The following is a 25,688-nucleotide window of genomic DNA, read 5'->3' as shown; positions in this document are numbered from 1 at the left end:
ACTTTCAGTCAGCCCTTTGTTCACATCCTACACATACCTCATTTTCCATCCTATCCTCATTTCTTTTTTAATCTTTCCCCTGGTCTAGAAAACCTGCACTCTTCTCCTCATTCATATCCTATTTATACTTCAAGACTCAGGGACAGGCCCACTTCCTCCTCCTCTGACACCTCTCAGGTTACTTAACCAGAGAATCTATTCTTTATTTCTAACTTAAAAGAGAGGAAAAAGAAGTGAAGAATTCCAATTAAAGAGAAAGATAAAATCAGAACCCACACCATACCCCCGGCATTTACAAAACACATAGATCACACCTTAACACTGGACAAGATCAAATTCAAGGTAAAAAAGACCAAGAACATCACTCTTTATCATGAGAAAGGGAAAAATCACTACCCTTTGTGCCAAATTAATGTGATCCCTCAAAATTATGATAGAAAGGAGCTGAATAATATTTATAAGGTCTTGTCTGTGCCTGTGGATGTAAGTGTATGTGTACATGTACATACTGTGATTAGATGGGGGTACTTCCCTTATAAATATCTGTGCAATATTAATATTTTAAAAGGACTATAGAAAGGCTACAAAAAAGCCCCTAAAAACCCGAAAATGTAATAGTCCAAGAAACCATATTTGCTAATGATAAACATTTGCAGCACATATAGGCAAAGAGCCTCTCTCTTACAAAAGAAGAGCTTTTGCAAATTAATCAGAACAAAGCACCTAGGTGGTAAACAGGAAAAGGGGAGAGAATAAAAAATGCAAGCAGTTAATATAATGTGAAATAAATAATGAATAAATTAAAAATCAATCTGGTAGATTTTTAAAACTTAGTCTTTTCAAAACAAAAACCAAAACCAAAATAAAACAAAACTTGGTCAAACAATGCCTTATTCAATAGTGTTATTTTTGGCATGCCTGAACTTCTACATTATAAATGATCCTATGATTGCACACATCTTATAATATGTAATCAGCACAAGATAACAGTGATGCCCTGAGGCATGCTATATGTATTTATTTTTGATATCCAAATATTCAACTTCAAATACAGGTAAGATTCCAACAGTGGCTAAAGAGCTTGTTGCAAAGCAATTCTCTTTGCTGGAAACAAGTAGGAACACTGGGACAGACACACAAAAATCTATCTGAAGACATTAGAGAGGTACCGAGGCAGCAAGGAAGTGAGGGACAAAGGTCCTAGAGAGAACAGAAGCACAGGGAGGTAAGTCTAACGTTTAGAACTGCTTTTCCCTCTAAGGCATTTGTTAGTTTCCAAGGTGATGCCCGAGAGACTAAAAAACTGAGCATAAATTAACAACCAGGAGGCTGTGAAGCTGCAGAAGAGTTTCTGCTAGTCCTATGGCACTGGGTGGACAAAAACTGGAGTTCAGGGTCCAGGGGTGAGGCCCCTGATAACCACATCTCAGAATGAGGAACAGGCCAGCCTCCCAAAGCACGAGGCAAAGCAGTGAATCAGCTCAATTTCTGATTCTGACTACAAGAAGCGAAAGATAAATTCTTTTGGGGGGAAAATGACATCAATAGCCTAGAATTATCTCTAGCATATTTTATACACAGTGCCCAAAATTCATTAAAAGCCATCAGGTATATCAGGAGATAAGACCAAAATAACAGAAAACCAAGAGAGAGGAGAAAACAAACAAATAAAAAATAAGAGACAATAGGGGAAAAAATTCCACAAAGGTTAACACGCTGGAGTTACCAGTCACGCATTTTGTGATTTTGCAATATAAACAACTCAAAAACAGGAAACCTATAAAAATGACAGTGACACTCATGAGGTAATTTTTCACTCATACAAAATATACACATAAAAACACAAAGAAAAGAAAAAAATGTTTGAGAAAAGTAAGATACTTTGAACACGTTTTGTTTACAAAAATGAAACTCCACAAGAAGACAATTTTTGAATCTTAATAAATAAAGCATAGAGAGGCTAGTTTGGGGGAAAAAAAGCTGGTTAAATAACTATTAAAGAATGCCAAGCTCCAGACTTGTCAAGATTATGAATCCTAGAATCAAGAGTACTTCTGGAAAACGTTACCAAATTCTTCTTGAGTTATGTGGAGATGTGTACAAAAACAATGGGGGTATTAGGCAACGGGCTGCTCCTACATCCTGTACATCAAACAGTGGGACGTGCAGAAACAAGTGGAGACCTTCTTTAAGGCAGGACGGTACATTAACAATACATTCGAACAGACTCACAGACATAGTAAACGATCTTATGGTTACCAGAAAGGAGGTGGGAAGGGATAAATTTGGGAGCTTGAGACTTGCAAATGTTAGCCACTGTATATAAAACTAGATTTTTAAAAAGTTTCTTCTCTGTAGCACAGGGAACTATATTCAATATCTTGTAATAACCTTTAATGAAAAAGAATATGAAAATGAATATACGTATGTATATGCGTGACTGGGACATTGTGCTGTACATCAGAAATTGACACATTGTAACTGATTGTACTTCAACTTAAAAAAAAAAAAAAAAAACAATGCATTCAACCCTGCTCCTGCTTTATTTGCTTGCTGAGAGAGGTCCTGGTCTCTTACACTAATATGAAGAAGTGTAGAATGGAAACCAGGAAGGAACAGGGACGGCCAACTATTGTTGACAATGGAACAAACATGGTGAAGCGTGAGTGCCTTTGGAGTCATAGGTGTTCGAAGTTTTGGTCACACTCACCAGCTGTGTGTTCAGAAAGTAAGTAGAGCGCAGTGTAATGAACAGAACCAGAAATCATTAAAGGAGCCTAGCGCTTTCTTCCTCCTCCTCCTTTAGCCGAAGACTGATTTCATGATGTCTAAGAGGCTGTGGAACTACCTCACTGGGTACTTGTACAATATCCTCAAACAAGACGGAGGAGCAGCTAGTGTCTGTTATGTAGGCTGCTTGAACAATGGTAACAGAAATCCCATAATATCCCACTTTGCAGACAGGACTACCAAAGAGGCCGGCCTGCTAAGTCCAATGATTGTTTATTAGGAAGTAATTTATTCACTAGAATCTGCTAAAAAAAAAAAAAAAAAGGGTGGAGGGAGGGGATTTAAATGAAACTGATGTACCTTGAGAGCTCACATTTTTCCTACATGATAAAAAGTCTTATGTCATTCTATTCCAGCAACAGTGCTAAAGATGGTGTGTGCGCCATGAAAGCTGAGACACAGCTGATAACTGAAACAATTCTGTTGTATCTTGAAAGTCATCAACATTGCTCTACTGCCATATTTCTGGAGCCAGAATTAATGACGGATTTTCTCAATCAACTAATTGTGTGAAGCAGCAAAAATGTTAGAAAGTGAGGTACATGATCTTGAGTATGCTTCTGCAAATAGAACGTTTCAAGCAGTGCACGATGCTTCAGTGCTGGGGATTCCTTCAATGAAACTCATGATCATCAAACAAATCTCCAAGTCTTAGGGTTCATGAGGAGATAAGGCTTCACCTGACCCATTACCCTAGTCTTTATCTAGTTACTAACACAGAGGACAACAAGCTTAGGTACCACTGCCCTCAATAGTATTCTGTTCTGGCAGAACCAGCCCGCCAGCATGGTGCTCCCCTCCCTACCCCAGCCAAGCTACCATCTGTCCAGTATCACAAACATGGAGCACAGTGTAGTGGTGGCAGGAACAACCTAACAGCAGGCAGGGGTGAGAAATTAGAATGTCTGTATAATGTCAAAATAAATCTGGCTACCAAACACTTATATAGTAACACTGGAACAGTTCTGCTGAAATTTCAGATTTTTTTTCATGTATTTCAACACGTCCATTCTATGACAGTGATATTTAGCTTTAGCTTCAGCCGAATATGATTTAATGCTTGATATTTTGGCCAAAATGCATATTTGGTGTGCCTCCAAAATTCAGTTAGTGATATTCTATGAGGTCATTGTAAAAACACAGTAGTTTAGGAGGGTGGGTATAGCTCAGTGTAGAGCATGTGCTCAGCATGCATGAGGTCCTGGGTTCAATCCCCAGTCCCACCAGTTAAAAAAACAAACAAACAGTAGTTTATGCAATGTACAGCATGGTGACTATAGTTAATAATATGGTATTGCATAACTGCAGGTTGCTAAGAGAATAGATCTTAAAAGTTCTCATTGCAAGAAAAAATATTTTAACTATGTATGGTGATGGATATTAACCAGACTTACTGTGGCGATCATTTTGCAATATATATAAATACTGACTCATTATATTGTACACCTGAAACTAATGTTATATGTCAATTATACCTTAATTTAAAAAAGATGCCCATTATCTCTACAGTTACATGAAAAGATCAAGTTTTAGTACAGCATAAATAAGATATACACACACACACACATATATGCACATACTGTTATACACATACACCTGCGTATATATCACAAAAATACTACACATGCATAGAAATAAGTCGAGATTATTATATACCTATTTTAAGGATGACTCTCTCTCAGAGGGCAGGATTGAAGGAGACTTTTCCTTTCTGCATAATACATTTCCCAGTTGCATTTTCCTTTGTAAACAACAAGCACATGTTATTGTTGGAACTGAGCCAAACAGAAGTAAGGAAATCTAGAAAAAAGCTGAAATTCCTTAAGAGGGAAGACCACCTCAGAATGCATTTAAGACAAAACAGCCACAGCTCTCAAAAGCCAGAACACCAGACATCACTCAGTGTAACCGCCGCTTTATAGAATAAAGAACCTCAGGTCCAGAGATGCTCAAGGGCCGGACCAGCCAGTTAATGGCTGGACACCACGACCTCCTGGCTCCTAACACTTACTATTACACCTATAACTAATAAAGCTCTTTCCACCATTCCCACCAGGCTTCTCAGCTATCTGAGTTCCTGAAAACAAAAACAGATACTCAATAAATATTTTATAACATTTGATATGCTCGTCTTTGAGATGTTTACAATGTTTGAAGATAGGAAAATCCAAACTCAACAACAAAGAATTCTTCATTTTAGGAAAGGAATCATTTCAGGGGTTCCTTTAAATAAGTACTATTTAAAAAATAAATGTCTTTAGAGAACCCTAGGTACTCTAACAGTGGTAGCATCAGAGGAATGAAGGAGACGTGCCAGCTGTCGCAGCATGGTAACACCCAGGATTCTCACTCGGCCTGATTTCTCAAGCCCGTCTAACATGTCTCATGATCAGTGACAAAGTGGACACTAAACTTACTAGAATTCCACAAAACCAACATATTTTCCAAAAACTTACCAGCTAGTCATAGATCACACAGCTTTGGATTTTAGTCTTACCCCTTCGGCCACATTAGACCTCAGCCAGGTAAAAGAACTTAACCACAGAGCTCTCCAGTGGAAGCTCAGGTAGATCACAAAGGGACGCTCTTTCTCTGGGCAAAGAGAAACCTGCAAAGACGTTCAGTTTCAACACTACAGATCAGATGTATGCAAAGAATGAGCGTGAAGGATGGAAAATGTGCCCAAGGCTCATCATACGCAGTTCCAATGACTTGGGAGTGGCAATTTCCGTAAGTAACATCTGTCCTACGTATTTGGATCTGTTCCTTGTAAAATTGGCCCAGACCATTGTGGTGCATCCTTTCAGAAGCCAACTCTAGAAAGCAAGACGGGTGTGAGTACTACATTTTAAGCTCCATTTTCCTGGCTTTCCTGTATCACAATCGCCTTCCTTTATGTCCCCCACAGCCCTTAGACTATGCCCTCAACCAGGCCACCGTGTCTATGGGAAATCACTAACAAACTTTATAGGTTGACAAGTTCACAGTCTTCATAGAAAGAGAATGTGTCCCCCTGGTCAACACAATGGCTGCTGTAGAAAATGAAACGTACCCTCTCTTCCGTTCGAATTTCTCTATCCCATCTAGGAGAGATGGCATATTTTGAAGGTCAAGGTGGGTCCTAAATCCACAGGCTGACGCAGATCAATCCAGGGACGATGCACAGTTCAGCCTACAGGACAGAACAAGCCCTTGGCACCCCTAGCTCCCACGGACGAGCCTTTCTGGATGCAGGTGTCAAGCACTTCAACATTTACCCTGAAGGCAACAGCTAACGACACTTCGGCCTTTGTGAGGAAGACTATACAAGCCACTATGGTGATGAATAAAAAAGTTAGGTTGAGCCCAAAGAACAAGAGAGGTAAGAAAACTATCTCCTCCTGCTCAATAGTGACTTCTAATTAGATTTCTCACCAGGTGTGGGGCCCCCAAGGCCCCTGAGCATCAAGTATCCACATTGAGCGCTACATAATAGGATGTGCCTCTCTTCCCAGCGCCCCTAATGTGTTGTTTCCCCATCTGCATGGATTATGTTGAAGGAAAAGCCAAACACACTTGGGTACCATAAAAGGGTTCTAGGCTTTATGAGCAAAGGATGATAAGGACATTCTGGAATTTAGAATCCAGCTGGTTTTCCCCCAAATAGTTGGTGAGTATTCTGTGTTAACCCTGTACCACAGCAGACAATCTAGTCAAACTTCTCAGATCAGTTACTTCCCGAAACAAGACCAACATCAAACCCTGGCACAGAACTCCAAGATGAGAGCAAATGTTAAGACCGGGCTGAATAAATAAAAGAATAGGGATATTAATCTTCAGACGGACAATGAACTCATAAGACCCTAGAACTGATCTGTAGTAAAATGGTGTCAGTGAAGATTATGTCTGGCTGCACATAACAGAGATGTGAGAAACTACGCTTCAACAAAATACAAGGTTGTATTTCTGTCAGCTACGTGAAGTTGCGACTTGGGTGGTCAAAGGTTAGTAGGGTGGCCCAGGCTCCTTCCAGTTCACTGCTCTGCCACTCCCAGGAGGCCCTTCTTGCTGTGATCCAAGATGACAGCCACCAAAACTCCAGACAGCAAGATGGAAGAAGAGTTGGAGGAAAAAAGGCCAAAGGTCTGCACCACCTGTCTGTTAAGCTTTCCTGGAAACTGCCACGGGACATTTCCATCATTCCTCTCTTGGCCAGAACAGGATCTATCATTTTATCAAGCCACAAGGATCACAGGAGAATGGATTTCTTCCCAGATGGCTGTGTGCCCAGGAAACACTCAGGGGTTCAAGGAGGAAAAGGGAGAATGAATATAGGGTGGGGAAGCAACTAATCTCTGTGACAAATTACCAGAGGGTCCTACCCAAGAGGAAGGTAGTTAATAAGGGTCAGTTGCTAGTTAGTGACTGTACTCACCCAACTATGAGTTGTCTCCAATTATTTCAGGGAAATATTTGTAACATCCAAACTACTCAAACTGTAATTAAAATTAATTTTAGACAATACATGCCTTTCAACATTTTTTTCCAATTCTGTTATGAAGTGACTGTGGGATGAAATTCTCATTTCCAGCACAATGCAAGGTCTTTTGACCAAAACAAACACTGTTTACTACCCTTCTCAGGGGAAATGGGCATAATGTGAAGTTAAGCAAGAACAACTCAGGAGTAACAATTCATTTATTAAATTTATTCATTTTTCTCATCTTTCACATATTTTTTGGCACAACTACATGCCAAACACGATTGGGTGCTAATAATACAGAGAAGACACACTGCCTGTTCTCCTTGCTCTCAAATCCTGAGTTGAACGAGACAAGAGAGAAGTATCAAACAAAACAAAACAAAACAAAGAATAACAACAAAAGAAATTGAAAGGAAATTTAAAATCCTTCCCCAAAGCTGTAGAAGGGTTTGCACTCTCTCTTTGTTTTAAACATACAGACACATATAATTATATACTTACGGTGTTAATTTCCTCAAAAAAGATTTAGCCCACCGAACAGCTTATTTGTTTTTTATTTATAACATATCTGACACCCAAGATGTTGACTTTGTTGGTTATCACAGCCGGTGAAAACCATCAAAAATATGATCTAAGATTCCAGGTCTAATACCTTAAGTAGCAGGCTGCCGTCCAATGCCATCAGCAGTCTGGCAAAGACATACAATTCGCTTCCAGAGGGAAGAGATGAGAAAGGAAAGCTAGATCAATGCCAAATTGTCATTATCTGGAAAACAGCCTGGATCTGCAGGAAGCTGCTCAAATTCAAACACACACTCAAACACACTTTCAGTGCAGCCGTCCAAGAAAAGCACAGCCCCACTGGGACAATGACACTGTCCTTTCCACGGGTCACTGCAAAATGCTCAGTAGCTTGGTCCCACAGAGGAGTCAAACTTTTCCTGAATTTCCTGGCCTGTCATCCACTCCTCACTCTTTCAAAAAAGTACTCAGTATAGGAAAGAAAATGAAAGTCTGTCTATCCCTATGATCTCTTACATCTCTCAAACATAGTATTAGTTCTACCTTAATCTATCTGTTTTCTTCTTGCAACTAAAGTTCTCCATCAAGGTTAACGTTAAACAAAATCTCCAAACACTGTAATCCCATGCTGAGGCAGGAGGCTCAAAGCATGCCCTCAGACAATACTGTGGGGTTTTTGAGAGAAAATGAACCCTTTTCTATCAGGAATATAAGAGTGCTTTCAGTTTGTTGTTTACTGGCTAAATGTATGCCAAAGTCTCATATTTAAAGAGTATGTCCTTGCATTTCTTTACACTAATAATGAATCAACAGAAAAAGAAAGTAAAGAAACAATCCCCTTTAAAATAGCACCCAAAGTAATAAAATACCTAGGAGTAAATCTAACCAAGGAGGTAAAAGACTTATACACGGAAAACTATAAAACATTGATGAAGGAAATTAAAAAAGACTTTAAAAATGGAAAGAAATCTCATGCTCCTGGATTAGAATAATCAATATTGTTAAAATGATCATACTGCCCAAGGCAATCTACAGATTTAATGCAACCCCTATCAAATTACCCAGGACATATTTCACAGAACTAGAACAAATCATAGTAAAATTTATATGGAACCACAAAAGGCCCAGAATTGCCAAAGCATTACTGAGGAAAAAGAAAGAGTCTAGAGGAATAACTCTCCCAGACTTCAGACAATACTATAGAGCTACAGTCATCAAGACAGCATGGTATTGGTACAAAAACAGACATATAGACCAATGCAACAGAATACAGAGCCCAGAAATGAACCCACAAACTTTTGGTCAACAAATTTTCGACAAAGGAGGCAAGAATATACAATGGAATAATGACAGTCTCTTCAGCAAATGGTGTTGGGAAAACTGGACAGCAACATGTAAATCAATGAAGCTAGAACACTCCCTTATGCCATACACAAAAATCAACTCAAAATGGATCAAAGACTTAAACATAAGACAAGATACAATAAACCTCCTAGAAGAAAATATAGGCAAAACATTATCTGACATACATCTCAAAAATGCTCCCCTAGGGCAGTCTACCCAAGCAATAGAAATAAAAGCAAGAATAAACAAATGGGACTTAATGAAACTTACAAGCTTCTGCACAGCAAAGGAAACCATAAGTAAAACAAAAAGACAAACTACAGAATGGGAGAAAATTTTTGCAAATGAAACCAACAAAGGCTTGATCTCCTGAATATATAAGCAGCTCATATGACTTAATAAGAAAAGAACAAACAACCCAATCCAAAAATGGGCAGAAGACCTAAACAAGCAATTCTCCAAGGAAGAAATACAAATGATCAATAGGAACATGAAAAAATGCTCAATATCACTATCAGAGAAATGCAAATCAAAACTACAATGAGGTATCACCTCACACCAGTCAGAATGGCCATCATTCAAAAGTCCACAAATGACAAATGCTGGAGAGGCTGTGGAGAAAAGGGAACCCTCCTTCACTGCTGGTGGGAATGCAGTTTGGTGCAGCCACTGTGGAAAACAGTATGGAGATTCCTCAAAAGACTAGGAATAGACTTACCACATGACCCAGGAATCCTGCTCCTGCGCATAGATCCAGAAGGAACCCTATTTCAAAATGACACCTGCACCCCAATGTTCATGAAGCAGCACTATTTACAATAGTCAAGACATGGAAACAGCCTAAATGTCCATCAACAGATGACTGGATAAAGATGCTGTGGTGTATTTATACAACGGAATACTATTTAGCCATAAAAACTGACAACATAATGCCATTTGCAGCAACATGGATGTTCCTGGAAAATGTCATTCTAAGTGAAGACAGAAAGAGAAAGAAAAATACCATAAGAGAGCGCTCATATGTGGAATCTAAAAAAACAAAGGAACAACAACAACAAAAAAAACATAAAACAGAAACAGACTCATAGACAAAGAATACAAACTTGTGGTTGCCAGGGGGACGGGGGTGGAAAGGGACTGGGATTTCAAAATGTAGAATAGATAAACAAGATTGTACTGTGCAGCACAGGGAAACATATACAGGATCTTGTGGTGGCTCACAGCAAAAGACAATGTGACAATGAATGTATGTATGTTTATGTATAACTGAAAAATTGTGCTCTACACTGGAATTTGACACAACATTGTACTATGACTATAACTCAATAAAAAAAAATAATAAAATAAAAAAGAAAGAAAGAAAGAATAAGTCTTACCCATTATCTTTGATTTGTCTCATTTTCTTACTATAAACTCAGCTCGGTTCACCGTAATTCTGATACTAATTCACATCTTAGTATAAAATCCAAATTCACATCCACACCTTTAGCTGCTGACTGCTCTTCTCTACTTCTAGTTTCTACTCTCACTTATAAGATTCTATAAAACCTTTTAATTTTAAAATAATCATATAAAGTTTTTCCTAATAGAATTCCCTGCTCATAAGCACCATCTTCATAAAATCTCCAAGTGAGCAGCTCTGGCAAGCACGAGTTAACACCCAAACTGAAGACAGGAGACCTTTCATCGATAGACTTTCACTGGCGTCAACTCACGGCAGCAACATGGAGCCTGCGGAAGTCAGTTTTGGTGAACTTCTTCATGTCCCAGATTCCTTTTGTTTTGAAACTCTTAATCAAGCTTTTGTGTACACGTGGAGCGAGCCTGGTAGGGCAGTGTCTCCCCAGAGGAAGCCCATGCGCAGAGGCCTCCAGACAGAGGGAGGTCCAGCCATGAGGAGCAGAAGGCAGGCCAGTGGGACCCCCGCGTGGTGAGGGGTGAGGAGGCGAGAGGAGACCGAAGAGAAGGCTGGGGCCTACCTCTCTGTGATCAGCATTCTTCAACCACGAGTATTCCACAAGGATACCCAGGCCTAGTGGAACTCAACTAGTCCTAATTCCTGTCCATTAAACACATTTTCACGTGAGTACCCACACACGCGCTGACTCTCAAATGACAGCTATCTTCCCCGTTTACAGATTAAACAATACGAAACAGTAAAAAACTAAATAAAATAGCAAGGTCTGTCAAACGGTCGCCTCCAAAACAAAGAGGGTGGAAGATGCAGAAGCTCTCCTTGTCTGCACAGGGCACTGCGTTGCTCTAGCTAACAATTCTGTGGCTGGATGCCAGTGCCCGCCCGCCCCGCACCGCACTGCAGAGCCATTCTTGAGAAGCAGGAATCCAAATAAGCAGTGAAGGAATTTGGTAAGCTATCCTAACTAGTTTGGGCAAAGGAAAACCTCTATGCCTAAGAACATGCCACTTCCCTAATGACCATCCGGGGTCGCTAATCTGGAAAGCAGACCTTTACATCGTCAGTGATAGAAGGAACAGGAGACGTTGTGAGAGACAGAATGATCCTGGGGAGCACACACCACACCTAATAACACCATCAGCCCGTCTCCTGTTCCAGATCGGCCGCGAGGTGACGTTCACCCGCCTGGCTCTGTTCCTGCTCTGAGATGCCCACAGGGTCTAACGCAGGCGTCTGACGTTGGCTACTGAACCCCGTCTCCGAGACTTTAGCAATTTAAGACACAGTTGTTCTGATTGGCACCTTTCCCGATCCAATCCCTAACTATGAGCCTCGGCCTCTGTTTTGACCACATTTAACTTCCAGCCTTCCCAAGTCTGCCATTTCACTTGGTAAATAGCCATTTCATGGCTGTTTTCCCTCCTCAAATAGACAGATGGCCAGTACATATTTTGATGATAGTTGACAAGTATATAATGCTTAAGTGTGGCACAAGGAAACAGAAAAAGCCTGTTTGTTTTTACTGAACAAATTTCGATGGGCACTTTTTTGGGTCCTGGCAGTACTGATGCGAATTGTAAGTGCTGCTTTTACTGGAAAGTCCCAAGTTGCCTTATATTAGATGGATCTGTTTGAGAAAGTCAGTAGTAAGGGTGTTGATACTCATTATTTACACATGCCTTAGAGTGTACTTGGCTTTCTTTTATCTCACGTTTCCATTGCACATCTAAACAACAGCTGGGTTTTAAGAAAATCTGATAGACAAAAACATAAAATTATAGGACAGTAATTTGAGAAGTTGAACTATGAACCATGATAAATGGATTCACTTAGATACTGAGCCCCTGACATAATTAAAATGTGACTGAATTTCCAAAAGCTTCACTTAAAACTTTTCAGAGTATGTTTATTGTTAACTGGGAGGAACATCAGTGGATTATCTACATAGAAACATCTGTTGTTTGGATGCTATCTCTACAGTGTTCCCAGTGTGATGATCATGTTTGTGTTTTTCTGCATACTCAAAATAAATATTTTACTTTTCATGGGTATTGTCAAAAGTAGCAATATTTTTTTTCAAGGTTTCAAAACCCAAAGTAGAATTTGCACTAGTGAACTATCGGAGTACTCTCTCTAAATCATCAGCATATCTCTTATGTTTTAAGAGTACGATGAGGGTAATAAATGTTTGTGTTTTTGCTATTTTGAAGCAAGAATTAATCTTCTAAATCTTTTTACAACCACCATATGAGAAACTGGCTAGGCAAGGTGCCAGTGGAATGAATCTGTTTACCAAATTCCATTTGGCAAGTTTTAGCAATTATTTTTGACATAATTAACCAGCTCCATTTCAGGTTTGCTGTCTTTCCAGGAGATGCCAGTGGGCAGAATTCAGCAAGTTAATGGCCTATTTGTTTTAAACACTCACACCTGCAAATTTAGCCCCCCATCTGCGGCTTTCTGCATATTAACTAAATGGCACGCTTTTTTTTTTTAAACTTTGGTCTCTTCTTCTAAAGTGTAAGGTCTCTTTTTAATAATATAACAATAATATTATCATATGTAAAACAGCAGGAATTTTAAAATCATAATATTACCAAATACACAGACAATATTTAAATATCCCCATAAAATGTTCTGGGTTTCTTTGGGGGAGGGAGGGATGAGTGGCTTTTATAGTCCATGTATTCAAACCATAATCCAAATAAATTCCCACAGTGGTGATAGCTGATGTCTCCTAAATCTTTCTAATATTCATAGCATTTTGTTGAAGAAACCAGAGCATCTGACCTGTTGGTTTTTCCACTTCCTAGATTTTGCTGATTTGTACTCTAATACTGTTGTCTAATCTGCTCTTTTATTCCTTATATTCCCAATTAACTGGTAGGTAGAACTAGAGGCTTGATCAGATAGAAATTCAATTTTTTGGAAGGATGATTTTTAAAGCAGAGAATATTAACTGAAATTTATAAGGACAGAATCTAATTTTAGATAATGGTATAATGTGGCCGTTAGAGTTATCTGGACAGGAGGAAAGTATCCCTACCATATGCCTGAAAATTTCAGGAAATGAGTAGATTCTCAAGTTGCTCATCAGTAATATTCAGTAGTGAAATTAAGATAAGCTTCAATTATAATAGAGCAAAGTTTTTTTAAAAAGAAAAGTCACTGACAACAATGCACAACCTGTATGGTCACCAGTAATGACATCATAAATAAAATTCAGGACGCTAACTGACGAGCTTTTATTCAGGTGAGAACAGATTAGATCGTGATCAGCCAGGGAAAAAGGTTATATACAGATAGTCCCCAACTTATGATGGTTCAACTTAAGATTTTTTGACTTTATGATGGTGCTAAGGCAATACACATTAAGTAGGAGCCATACTTTGGATTCTGAATTTTGATCTTTCCCCAGACTGGGGATATGCTGATACTCTGGTGATGCTGGGCAGGGCAGTGAGTCACAGTGCCCAGGCAGCCACGCGATCATGAGGGTCAACGACCAATACACTCACCACCACCCTGTTTTCCACCTTCAGTACAGTATTCAATAAATTACATGAGACATTCAACACTTTATTATAAAATAGGCTTTGTGTTAGATGATTTTGCCCAACTGGAGGCTAATGTAAGTGTTCTGAGCACGTTTAAGGTAGGAGAGGCTAAGCTATGATGTTCAGTAAGTTAGTGTAGTAAATGCATTTTTGAATTAACAATACTTTCAACTTCTGAGGAGTTTATCATACGTAACCCTATCATAAGTTGAGGAAGATCTATCTGTATCCAGGGTTTGGGTTTGGGGTATTTTTTCGGGGGGGGGGGGTTATCCAATTCCATTCCCCCGCCACCTTTTTTTTTTAATTGCAGTTCAGTTGACTGTCTCCAGTTTTGAACCTCTCTTGTTTTCCAAGGAAAAGAGGTAGCAAGTGGAAGAGACAAAAGTCACTTTCCATGCCACTCTCCCATCTTGGTAATGTAGAGATGGAATACAAAGAGAAGCCAGAAGATCTCTGCTCAAGGAAATTTCAAAAACAGGTGCATAATTAAATGGAGATTTCTAAAGGGAAGGAATCACAAGCTGTCTGAGGTTCTTCAGCCCATGCTGGAGGCTGGCTGCTCTGAGGGGCTAATGGAATGGCATGACCCTCCCCACCCCCGCAGAGTTCCCACGCCGAAGGATAAGAAAGGGTCCCCCCTCGTTACGCATGCAGGGCCCCCATCCCAAAACACACAACTCCAGGGTCTACAAGCCTGATCCTTTCATTTCCTCGCCCGAATGTGATGTCTGGACCATCTTTTCTCCCCCGAATCAGGGGGCTTCCAACACACAGAGGAACCAAGACTCCTTCCTACTACTCCACTCGCCTGTTTCCACTTACTTGTACAAAGCATTCTTTTGTGTTCTCAAGTTATATTTTAGTGAATGACACATATTAGGCACATTTATTTATAACTGCCATTGTGAAGATGTAATCTTGCTAAAACGATCTTTATGTCAGAATTGTCATTGAATTGTAAAGTGGTATCTTGTTACAAAATAAAATTTCAGTTTTTATCACTCCTCTTTAGGAGAGGATGTTAAGATTTTTCTCTCTTCTGGTGAAGAATGCGGGAAAAAATAGCTATTTGAAATGTCAATGTTTCTAAATGCAATATGTATTTTAAAATGTTTAAATGTAATAAATTTTGGCAGTGCTTTCTTTGATTTCTTTTCTGCAGAGGTCCATCCTCCTGCCAAATGGGAAGTCAATTTTTTTTTTTACAGTTGTATGTGACATTCAAAAGCTGATAATTCTATTTATAGATGTAAGGCTCTTCAAGGTAACTTACTGTCTCCAGAGAAAGATTAGATCCTGTAATTTACATGTGTTTTTATTCTTTTTAACTTTAATATTTTTGTGAATTTATATAATTAACGTGGTTGATTTTTTTCCTTTTCTTGGGTTGGTTGCTGGCCTGGGATCCCCTAATGGCATAATGACCATAGTAGGCTGGCTTCACAGTAGTGCGCTTATGCGGTGAATGCTCATGAACTGCGTCAAAATACACTCTAGCCACCTATGTGAAGACAAAAATAGCCATGATACGGATGCCACAATAAAATGGCAGAGATCAGCATCACGCATGGACCATCAGCATTGAGGGAGGCTCATATCTAAACTTCCTAAGTTCTCAGAGCAGGTCTGCTCATCAAGGACTACGAATCATGACGTGTGGTGACATGGAAGACTACGTGATCTTGGACAAGCACGATCAAGATGGTAGGTTTGCTCTGGCCCAAGACCAGAGCTCAGAGCTCACTCTCAACTGCTCCTGCCATCCAGTCCCCAGAGGCAAGAATCCACAGGGATCACAGTGAAATTTCAGCCTCAGAGATGTCTTTCATCGACACTGCTATACGACCAGGTAACTGGTTTCGTGTAAAAGTCTTATCTAACTCAAGAATGTCTGATCCATTGATCATATAAACCACCAGTGCTGACAGGGATATGGTAACTGGACATCATGGGTATAAAAGGAAATTCATGAAGTTTCATTTGAGACCTTAACATCCATTTTTTACAACATTGTAGAATGACTATAACTCAGTAAAAAATGTTAAAAAAAATTTTTTAAAAGATCCATTTTTTAATTTCATGGTATTTTTAAGAATCAACAAAGGTTTGCTAGACAAATTCAACAACACTATCTATCCTATGTCACTGAATATTCAGTGACACTATTAAAGTTGAAGACCTGGGTGCTGAGAGAAAAACAAGGTCAACCTAGAGGATACTGAATTAAATCCTCAGACCTCATTTTCAAGGAAAAAGGGGAAAGAGACAGGAAAGAAGTAAAGTGAGCCACTGGAGCAAAACTGGGGATGTTAATTTAGGAATATTCATCCTGGCAAATCAAAGCACAAATAACACATTTAAGCTTTTATGGTGGTTAAATGATCAGGCTCTGAAGTTAGACTGTCTGAGTTTGAATCATGGCCCCAGGTTAGTGGCTATCTGTCTTTAAGAAAGTTGCCAATATTTCCGGTGCTTCCACTTCCTTTCTGTCAAATGGGGATCATGACAGTTTCTAGCTTCACAGGATTATGGGGATTAAATGAGCTACGTCTGTAACGTGCTTTAACGCAGCCATCAGCGAAAAGCAAGTGCTTAGTAATTCTACTTGTTGTTAACATCATCACCGAGCAAACAGTAAGTAGAAACTAGGATGTTTCTCCAGCCTGAGGTATTCTGCGGCCCCCAAAGCCAAGTCATGCCCAGGCTCTCCCGAAAATATCACTAAATCCAACTAAATTCCCTGTACCAATTCTGGAAAGATAACACAAAAGCTTTTTGCCGTGGGGCCACAGGAGGTAAACAAAACTGAAAGAGTGATAGCCAAGTATTGCGATTGTTTGAAAGCTCACATTTGCTTTCTACTTAATCAATTTCCACTGTAATCCTGAATGAGAGTGAATAAAAAGATTAAGGTCAGAAATTCAACCTGAGTAAGTATGCCTTCCAAGACCAATCATCTACTGCCAAATGTCAAATGTGGAGCCTAAATTATGAGAAATAAAGAAAGAACTGCCATTGTTCTCAGGCATTCAAAGTTCTTCTCGCTACACTGGTACTAAAAAAAACTCACTGTAGTTGTTCCTGCTTCACAACAGAAAGAAAAACATGTAAATACTAAATATTAAATTTCCTTTATTTCTTTACCAGAAATAACTCTACAGCAAACATTAGTACATAATTTATCATTGTCACAAAAAGTTATTCTGGAATAAGAGGGAAGAAAGACAATCTCGAAATTCACCCATCAATTATCAGGAAGTTCCAATGACCAAATCAGCCTCATGTTCAACTTATTCATCTGCATAACTCATTAATATTAATATAACCAAATTTGCCTCACAACAGCACTTAGTCATTTGGCCAAGATTTGCTGAGAAGGGAAAAACTCACATCATATAAGGTAGCCAAATATGAACTTAGTTTACTTCTCACTTAAATAATAAATTTATTTAACACAAAGGAAAATTAAAATATCTTCTGAAATAACATTTCTAATCTTCCTTTAATAGGAAAGTATTTTTTAAAGGATAGAATAAGTTTTAACCTGTCTCTGTCACTTCCAGCCACCTCTTCCCAAACTATAATATCAACAATTTAATACCAGCCAAGGGAGTCTATCTGACAAACTAGAGAAATTCAGTAGAAGGCTGATAACAAGACAGATGGAAAAAAAAAAAATCAATAACCTTTCCACATACTATCAATAAACAATTAGGCAACGGTAGAGAGGGAAAAAGAACTCCTTCATGACAGCAACAGAAACTTAACAGGGTATGTTAAGATCTAGATGAAGAAAATTATAAAATTATAAAGAAGGATTCTTGTTTATTCATTTAACAAAAATGTACTAACTAGGCTGTATTAAGTGCTGAAAATATAACCCTGTACAGGACATGGCTGTCCTTGGTAAGTTCATGGTTACAGAAATAAGCGATCAGAGATCATACAAAGACAGACACATCACTTTATGAGCACCGAGTGTGTATGTGTGGGGAGTTGAGGGGTGGGTGATTAATTCAGGTTGGAGCAGTGTCAGGCGAAGGTTCCTAGAAGGGCGGATGCCTGACCTGAAGGATGACAAAGCTTGGCCAAAATCAGAAAGTGAGAAAATGCAGGTATTATGGGTACCGGCATGCAGTTTAGTGTTACTAGGGCATAAAATTTGAGGAACAAGTAACGAAAGATAAGGAATAGGTATAAATGGAAAAAATATAACATTCTCAGATGAAATCTTACAACTGTAAAAACATCAGTTTCTCCCCAAATAGTTATTTATATTCAATGCAATTCCAATAAAAATCGCAATCTGGGGTAGAGGGAGAATTTGTCAACTATTCTCTGTTTCATCTGCAAGAGTAAATGCATAAGAACAAATGAGACTTCCCTGAAATCTTATAAATAACAAGCAAGAATGATCCCTACCTACCAAGTCAAATAGCAGCTTATAAAGTTATAGTCATTAAACCTTATAGTCCGGGCAGAGGAATAGGAAAATAAAACACACACTTCAGAAAGAAACCCAGACATACAACTCCATAGGTGATGAAGATGGCATTTCAAATCAGCGGGGAAAGAACATACTGGCCATGAATGGGGCAATTCACTTATCCATATGGAAGAAATTTACATTAGGTTTTCACATTTCTTGCTACAGACACACACAAATTTCAGATAAATTTAAAATATAAATGTAAAAGATGAAATTACAAAAATACTAAGACAAACCAGAAGGGAACAGTTTTATCATCTTAGAATGGGCTAAGGCTTTTCAAAGCAAGACCTGACAGTCAGAAAATCCATAAAGGAAAAGATAAACAGATTTTACTACTTAAAACTGAAAAGCTCTATTAAGCAAAAGAAACTACAAAGATACTGGCCTGGATTTTTAAATTAGCAAGATAAAAAAGACAAAGGGCTAATATCCTTCATATAACAAGAACCCCAACAAATCAGCTCAGAAAACACACTCGGTGGAGAGGAACTGAGGACAAGAGAATAGACAGAAGAAGCTACTACAGGACAAGATGTTCAAACTTGCTGGTTGTCAGAAACTTCAAAATTTTAAAATCAATCCAGAGGGAACCTTAATTCAAAAAGACACCTGTACCCCAATGTCCATAGCAGCACTATTTACAATAGCTAAGATATGGAAAAAACCTAAATGTCCATCAACAGATGACTGGATAAAGAAGTTGTGGTATGTTTATACAATGGAATACTACTCGGCCATAAACAATAATAAAATAATGCCATTTAGAGCAACAAGGATGGTCCTGGAGATCATCGTTCAAAATGAAGTAAGCCAGAAAGAGAAAGAAAAATACCATGATATCACTCATATGTGGAATATAAAAAAAAAAAAAAAAGATAAATGAACATATATAAAACAGAAGCAGACTCACAAACAGAATATGGGCTTGTGGTTGCCAGGGGTGAAGAGGGTGGGAAGGGATAAACTGGGAGTTCAAGATTTGCAGATACTGATTGGGAACTACATTCAATATCTTGCAGTAGTTTATGGTGAAAAAGAATGTGAAAATGAATATATGTATATCCATGCATGACTGAAGCATTGTGCTGTACACCAGAAATTGACACAACATTGTAAACTGACTATATACCTCAATAAAAAAATTAAATTAAAAAAATTGGATTACCACTTTAAAAATAAAAACACTATGCTCCTCCTTGCTTTTACTGTTAACTATCTCCCCCGGCTATAATGCTTGACCATGTCCAGTGTAGTGTGCAGGGAAATTATCTGGAAAAAAAAAAAAAGAGTCCTGATTGGATGTGTTTAATAATACCCATGGCATAAATACTCCCCTCATGGCCGATTTCAAGCTTTCAGTCGTTTAACAACCAGCTTGCAAAGTTCCTAAATTTTTAACAATCAACTCTCATGAGCTGGTACAAGCCTACATTCATTCCTCCCCATCACCTGCTTGGAGTCTAAATCACTCATCCTCAGGTCTCAAGTTCAATATCAGTTCCTCTGAGAAACCTTCTATGATGCTTCAAATCTAAGTTAAATGTTCCCTCTCTGTGTGCCCATAATACACTACACTTTTACCATCATAGCACTTATGACATTTTTGTTTTGTACCTATCTAATCCACCAACGCCAAGAGAGTAGGCAGGATACCTACCGTATTCATTATCGTATCTGCAGAACATTAACACAATAGCTAGCATAATGACACTCAATATAAATCAGCTGAGTGAGCAATAAAAAGGAAAACACTACTGGTAAGTGCAAAAGCATAAATGAACGTCAGGTGCATTACACACTGCGGAAGAGGCCAGACACAAAAGGCGGCACGGTACACGAATCCATGCATATGACATTCAGAAAACTGACAAAATCCACAAATCAATTTCCAGGGGCTGGTGGTAGGGAGATGCGACTGCAATGAGACACAGGGAAACTCTGGGGGTCCTACGTCTTAATTGTGATGGTGGCCACAGACTGTAAATTTGTAAAGTGCATGCCTGAAAAGAGTGAATTTTACTGTACATAAATTACACCTCAGTAACCATGAATTAATTTCTCTAAAAAAAAGAACAGAATAAATCTGTTAATGCTGGGAAGATAATGATGAGTCAAATACAGCCCAAACTCTTAAACAATTTACAGCATTATGGGGGCAGGGGGTGGGACAGGCAGCAGGCAAGATTAGACAAACATACTGCAGTAATTTCCTAAGCAGCCTTGACAAAGCACCACAAAGTGAGCGCCTTAAAACAGCAGAAGTTTACTCACTCCCAGAGGCTAAACGTTGGAAGTTAAGGTGTTGGCAGAGCCACGTTCTCTCTGAAGGCTCCAGGTGAGGATGCTTGTTTGCCTCTTCCGAGCTTCTGGGTGCTCCTTGGTGCTCCTTGGTGTGTGCCTGTATGACTGCAGGATCTGCCTCTGCGGTCACACGGCCTTCCCCCCATGTCTCCCCCTCCTCTGTGTCTGTGTCCAAATGGCCCTCTTTTGAGGACATCAGTCACTGGATTGGGGCCATCCTAATCCACAGTGTCCTCATCTCAACTTGATTATAAGACTTTATAATCAAGACCTTATTCACAAGAAAGGTCCTATGCCCCAGTACTGGGGGTTAGGGCTTGAACGTCTCTTTGGAGGGGACACAATTCAATCCATAACACACACAAGTAGCTACGAAACAAGGCAAAAATATGACAAAAACACAGGGAGAAGTATAAAGTGCAATGGTTCAGAAGCTCTAGAGGGGCTAAGAGAAGGCTTCATGGTGTTGGAAACAGCCCTTGGGTATGATCTGCGTGTGCCAGGAGACGTGTAGGAGAAAGGCGGGATGCTCTAAGTCAAGGGAAGAAACGCTATGATACGACAGGGACAGGAAAGGGTGGGTGATAAGCAGAGAGGGATTCAATACGACGAAAGCAGAAGTTCTAAGTGGGATATGTTGGAAAGGTAGGTGGGAACCAGGTAGCAGGTGGTCGAATAGCTAAACAAGGAGCCGGTACTTCACTCAGTAGATGTCTGGGGAGAGACTAACAGCCGTAAAACCAGTCCTCTCCTCCCACCCCGGCCCAGATAACACAAGGAACAGGTTCTCCTAACATGGCAAGAGGACTTTTCAAATATCTTTCTCTGGACTGTTTATCACCCAGGTTGCAATTACTGGTGCCCAAACTGTGAATTTTCCCTACCGGCTCAGCTAACACCCAACATCAGAACTAGAAACAGCTGGAGGGCCCCAAACTCTTTTACACTATGTGTAACCTATTTCACTTATCTGCTGAAATAGTTCCCTCCTGAAGATGCATCTTGAATTCAAAAATGCTATTTATTTGCTTCAGTAAAGGCCTTTTTTTAACTTGCATGTTGGCACAAAAAATTTAGTACGATTTCTAACTCACAGAGAAACAATTCTCGTAGGTAATTCCTGTCTCCAAAAGAGTATTCCCAGAGCGTAGAGCAACTCAATTCTTGTAGGTTACAAAGTTGAGGATCCTCAAACCATAGCTACCCTCTTTTTTCCCCACACGGGGAGAAAGTCATGTGCAAACAAGTACACAGAATGGAGAAAGCAGGTGACAGCAACTCTGCTGAAATTCACAGCGAGAATGCCAAGGTCGTAATTACTGCATGTACTCTTGTCTAGTACGTATGTCTGTATTTAAGAACCTTCTTTTATTTCCCCTCCCTTTTCTTCTAAGCTCTCTAGGATTACGTAATTGTAATTGCTCTATGGAAATGAGTCCTTGAAATCTTTTGGATATAGAAGGTCACCTCTCCCACAAAGCCACACTGTGTCTAATGTTCTCAATTGTCTGAGATCCCCACAACTCTAGGGCAGAAAAGGAGATGGAAAAACACTTTTTTTTTATTTTAAACACAAAAAATCTGACTGCATAGCCAGATAAGTCAATTAAAATCCCATTATGGTGTCATATTTCTCTTCCACCACAATGTAATATCCTTGAAGGCTAAAACGTGACTTTTGGCTATAGGTAAAAAGTTTAAATCAAACTCTACTTCCAACTCCCGACTGTTCAGTTTCGTAAGTGGCAACATCAACTATTCATTACAGTGTCCAGCTTCCCGCTGCTCCCTCAGCTGTAACAGGAGACGTCCTCCTCCCTTTCCCTCACAGGCCGCCTGGGTCAGGGCTAGAAGAAGGGAGGGGTGGACGAACGCGTCTGGGCGCTGTCCCTCTAACTGTATTTCAAAAGCAAATACAGATCATGAAAAGGGAAGCCACTCATGTGTATTTTAGTGCCTTCCCTACCCTCAATTAATTGAGAGCCTTGTTTCCTAAATTTTTCTTTTATCTTTAACGACAGCTTTATTGAGATGTGATTCACATACCAAACAATATACCCATTTAAACCGCACATTTCAATGGTTTTTAGCAAATTCACACACTTGTGCTACCCATTGCCCTGTTCTTGGGAGCTTATGGAGGCTTCATTACATAGGCTTGGTTGATTAGATCATTGGCCACTGGCAGCAGATTCAACCTTCACTCCTCCTCCCCTCCCCAGAGGTCAGGAGGGTAGAACTGAAAGTTCCAACCCTCTAATCACAGGGATGGTTCTCCTGGCAACCAGCTCCCATCCTTCAGTGGTGTCCGAAAGTCATCTCACTGACATAACAAAAGAAAACTTTTGGCTCTCAGTTGCTTGGGAAATTCCAAGGGTTTTAGAAGCTTTGTGCCAGAAACAAGGAGGAAGACCAAATATCGATTTCATATTATAAATCACAGCATCACAACGGTATATGTAAAAGACCATGGGCTTTGAGGTCAGAAATACTTTTCATTGCTTATTTGCTGTGAAATCTTGGGCAAATTATTGAAACTCTCTGGGCCTCAATTTTCTCACTGGGAAAAATGAGGGTAATAACACTCACTCTGTAGGGCCATTTCCAGGATGAGAGATAATATATTTGAAACACCTACTCCAGTATCTGACATGTATTTGATGCTAAATAAACCTGTATAGTCCTACCCTCACAATATGCCCATCCTCTCAATGTAGGATCCACACGAATCTCCAGAAATTCTTTCTTCCCAAGTAGGGAAAAGGAAAATAAAATTCACTCCTGGACCCAATCTAACCAAAGCACTGACCCCAGTGAAACGACATCTGTCTATGTTCACTGTACTAGTGAGCATACTCTTCCCTACATTTCCAATACATGGACCTTCTCAGATTTTCTGAGTATCTCCTATACATGAATTACTGTCCTTATATCCATGAAAGCATATATTTATATTAAGTTGTTAAATTCTACTTTATTAATGCAATTATCCTAACAAAAAGAAAATGAGTAAGGTCAAGCTCAAAGTCACTCAATTATCTAAGAACAGGTGTGTGCTTCCCTTGACTTCTTGATCAGAGCTGGAGTCAAATGCTCGTGTCTGCTCTCCTGGGTCCGTGAGACGGGTGGGATGGGCAGGGGGCAGGGAAGGCAAACACGGAAGAGGAAACGGAACACTCACCCAAAAGAGGCAGAAGCCCTCTGTGCCGATGCAGTACAGAAAATATCAGAGACACCTGAGGGGCTTTAGGGACCCTCTGATTTGACTGCCTTGCTTTACAGACATAAAAAAATGAAGCCCACATTGGTTAACTCACTTTCCAAACTCAAACAACTAGTTAACAGCAGAGCAGGGATTAGGACAGAGTTCTCCTAGGTGATGGGCCACCGCTTTTCCCACCAAACCAGGAAGAAAAGTGACTGTGGACTTGCATTGTCTTCCATCTCAGAATGTGGACCACCTCTGGTCTGGTGCTGCAACATTCCAGGTATCACCAGGAAATGCCCCTGCTCGCCCAACTCCAGCTCCCTGCTGACAGCTACGAGGCAATAAGCTAACTGGTCTCTCCTTACAACTGAGACTCCAAATGACGGAAGTAAAGGCCGTCTGCTTTCTTCCCAACTCAGACACTGCGATGTCCCAAGGGCAGCCACTGGAGGCCGGCTACCACTACACGCTCTGGGAATGTTGAGGGTTATCTCCCAGGAAAGCCTGGGGTATCAAGGTTATTTTGCTTCCAAACTGGATTATGCTTTTTAAATGAGACATTGTTTCTTAAGGGACATTGCCAACCCTCTGCTCTGTGTTTTTCACACATTCAAAAATTTTTTTGCTCAGTCAGTTCATCCAGAATGAAGGAAATGTAACCTTGCTTTAGGCCAGCATGTTGTAAAAGTCCTCATAATTTATCAAGCAGTTGCCTTGGAAGCACAGATTTCGTGCTGTCATGCGTCTTTCATTCTCTTCACCTCTCCATTCCAACAACCGCGTACAAGTTGAAATTCAGCAGTTCGTAAGAGTCAAATAGAGAGCAAAGGTTGTTTCCCTGAAATCCTAATAATTCTTGAAAACAATAATGCACTAAAAATACCCTTGCCGTACTGTCCCAGAGCATTAAATTCCCAATACCAAAATAAATGTACATGGAGCAAAGTTTCAAATATTAAAAAAAAACGGTAAAAGTGCTAGAAAACATGGGTAAATCTTATATTTTACAGCCTTAGGGGTGAAGATGACCTTTATAAACACAATACAAAATGCAGATGACTCCATAAAACGTAAAGCATCCGTAGAGCCAAAAGCCACCCATTAAAAGACAAATGACAACATAAGAGAAATATTTGCAACACAACAGATAAGACTACTCATCTACAACAATGTACGCTTTACAAATCCATGTTTAAAACTTTCTGTGGTAAAATATGTAACATAAAATTTACCATTCTAATCATTTTGAAGTGTACAGTTCAGTGGTATTAAGTCCATTCGCACCGTTACACAACCGTCACCACCATCAGAAGCTTTTTACCCTCCCTCATTGAAATTCTGTACCCATTAAACAGTAAGCCCCACTCCCTCCTCTCTGCAGCCCCTGGCAACCACCATTCTACTTCCTGTCTCTGTGAATTTGAGGCAGTTACTCTAGGTACCTCCTGTAACTGGAGTCATACGTGTCCTTTATTGTGTCTGGCTTATTTCACTGAGCATGTCCTCAAGGTTCATCCGTGTTGTAGAATGTGTCAGAATTTCCTTCCCTTTTAAGGCTCAATAACATTCAATTGTCTGTATATACCATGTAT

General features: G+C 39.6%; 1 protein-coding gene across 1 annotated transcript in view; it reads right to left on the bottom strand.

Moving 5' to 3' along the window:
* Nucleotides 1-25,688, bottom strand: part of AVEN (apoptosis and caspase activation inhibitor) — a 152,905-nt gene that overhangs the window by 10,500 nt on the left and 116,717 nt on the right. The window lies entirely within an intron of this gene.

Source organism: Camelus bactrianus, chromosome 6 (genome assembly GCF_048773025.1).
Source record: "Camelus bactrianus isolate YW-2024 breed Bactrian camel chromosome 6, ASM4877302v1, whole genome shotgun sequence".
NCBI lineage: Eukaryota > Metazoa > Chordata > Mammalia > Artiodactyla > Camelidae > Camelus > Camelus bactrianus.
The sequence above is the reverse complement of the archived record's forward strand: the minus strand, read 5'-3'. Positions and strand labels throughout refer to the sequence as shown.